General features: G+C 41.5%; 1 pseudogene; it reads right to left on the bottom strand.

The window, feature by feature from the left end:
• Positions 1-201: 201 nt before the first annotated feature.
• LOC125123950 (alcohol dehydrogenase class-3-like) lies at positions 202-1,326 on the bottom strand (annotated as a pseudogene).
• Positions 1,327-2,643: the final 1,317 nt, after the last annotated feature.

Below are 2,643 nucleotides of genomic sequence, written 5' to 3'. Positions count from 1 at the left end.
TGAGCTAGTAATGACTTATGTGAAGAAGAGTCCAGAAAACAGGTTTATGACAGTACTAGCCTTGTCCTTGGTTAGAGACCTGTGATTTATCCAGAAAACATTATTCCCTAGAGTAGGTTAATGAAGGTCTAAGGGAGCTGTGAACTTGAAAGAGATCACAAGACCTAGATGCAAGGATGAATGAATTTTTCTTTTTTGAATTTAAAGCTTTACAACTGTTCAGATGCTTTTTCCTGCATGCATCAGTTGAAAGGCTTCGTTTATTTGGTCAAAAGGCAGATTGTGAGTCACAAATTCATCAACCTTTATTTTTTTGGACATGTATTCTACACCAGCTTTGGGATGCTTTCTACACTCTTCCATCCTCCAAACGTAGTGCCTTTCCATGTGCAGCCTGTGACCAGCTGGAATGGACGAGTGGCGATTTCTTCACCTGAAGCAGCTACTCCAACCACCACGCTAACGTCCCAGCCTTTGTGGCAGACCTCCAGCGCTGCTCTCATGACTTTCACTTTACCAATACACTCATAGGACTAGTCCACTCCCGTATCAGTCATCTCAACAATCTCTTCCTGGATAGGTTTACTGAAGCCCTGGGGTTAATATATTCAAATGCTCCAAACTCCTTGTCCTCCAGATTTGTCTTTATTGATGTCCACACCAATGATCCAGGATACACCACCTACCTTACGGCCCATGATAACTGCCAATCCAACTCCTCCCAGGCCACAGACAGCACAAGTAGAGCCAGGCTCCACCTTGGCAGTGTTCACAGCAGCACCATAACCAGTTGAACTGCCACAACCCAGAGGCACACTTTATCCACAGGGGCCAAAGGATCAATTTTAGCCACAGATTTATCAGCCACACTGTGCATTCAGAAAAGGTGCTGGTTCCCATGTAATGTAAAATTGTCTTTCCTTTACAAGTAAATCTGCTAGTGCCATCTGGCATTAAGCCTTTCCCTTGAGTGACTCTTATTTTCTGGCAAAGGTTTGTTTTATGATTTAGACAAAATTTGCATTCTCCACACTGTGAGATGTAAAGTGGGATGACAGAATCACCTGCCTTTAGCTTAGTAACTCCTTCACCAACACTTTCCACAATTCTATCACCTTCATGTCCCAAGATCACTGGAAAACTCCCTTCAGGATCAGCCCCACTCAGGGTATGGGCATCGGTGTGGCAAACTGCAGTAGCAATAATCTTAATTCGAACTTCATGAGCCTTTGGGGATGCCACCTCTATCTCCTCTATGGAGAGAGGCTTTCCAGCCTCCCAGACACCCGTAGCCCTGCACTTGATGACCTGATACACCATGTCCTCGGACTGCCTCTAGGTTGATTTTGGATCTGAAAAACTAGATTATTTTCTCAGTTCTAGTGGTTTTCTTTTTTGGTAGATAGCATTGACTTTTCAAGGTAAACCTCATTTATTATTCTTTCTTTTTCACTCATTATTATTCTTTTATCACAGCAGTTCAGTGACGTTAGTAGCTAATAGTAGTTCAACAATAACATTATTAGTGGACATCTTTGGATTCTCCCAACCTTAAAAGGAGTTAATCTCAAATTCCCTAATGCATAACATTCCATGCAGGTTTCGGTTATAGTTTTCACTAAGTTAAAGTCTCCTTTAGACTGCATAGATACATATTGGCAAGGGTATAGGGACATTCCAGAAATATAAAGGTATTGGCAAAGGTACACTTATCCACAAGTTAGAATTTAATGTGCTAGCTCAAGCACCTGGCAATGACTTATTAGTCTGTTGATTACTAGCTGGAGCCTGGCTTGCAGTTAATGACATCAAACACATTAGAACTTCCTTTACATATGTTAGAAAAAGGAGTCTGAAGATCCAGAGAAATAGGGACCTTGGGATGAATCTATTACCTACAACAATATGTCCTGATGACATTCTCTAGGAGGTTCCAGAGGGCACCACCTCCATGGTGGCATTAAGACGTGCACGAAAGAGCAGGGACCTGCCTGAAGAGTTTTGTGGTATATGTGGTTTGTAAGCCAGAGATGGCACAGGATGATGCAGCATCAGAATTGAGCATCCTGATATCAGTGGGAATTCTGGGGCCCCAAAGTGGTAGAGACCTTGTCTTGGCACTTAACTATCAGAGACAAGATGGGGGTGAAATTAGAATCCCCTCCCCACACATGTTCCTCAGACTCCTGCCAATACAGATTGTTGCAGTCTTATAACTTTTTAGTTATAAGGGTCAGGGTGTAAAAGAGTCTTTAACTAAAACCAAGAGATGATATCAAGAAGTGGGAGGTAGTTGTATGTTCCACATTAGATTGCTGTGCTATCATTATTTTTTTCAGAATCTGAACTTGCAAGTCTTACACAGCTACCTTCTCAGTTTAATAATAAAAATGCATTTTTACATATTTATTGGGCATTAACTATGTACTAGGGAATGACTTTACCTACATGCTTTATTTCTGTCCTTTCTTTCCTTAGAAAATTATGCATTAAGGATGCTATCCCACCTCAAAAGAATCTATACATAGCCAACTCTCTCTCTTCTGAAGCCACCTCAGGACATCTAAGAATGTGCAAAGTCTAAGGCTGTTTCCCACTGGATTATAGATTCCTGAGAAGGTTTTTCTGGATATACATCTCAGT

This window comes from Phacochoerus africanus, chromosome 4, assembly GCF_016906955.1.
Source record: "Phacochoerus africanus isolate WHEZ1 chromosome 4, ROS_Pafr_v1, whole genome shotgun sequence".
NCBI lineage: Eukaryota > Metazoa > Chordata > Mammalia > Artiodactyla > Suidae > Phacochoerus > Phacochoerus africanus.
This window is presented reverse-complemented; position numbering and strand designations above follow the sequence as displayed.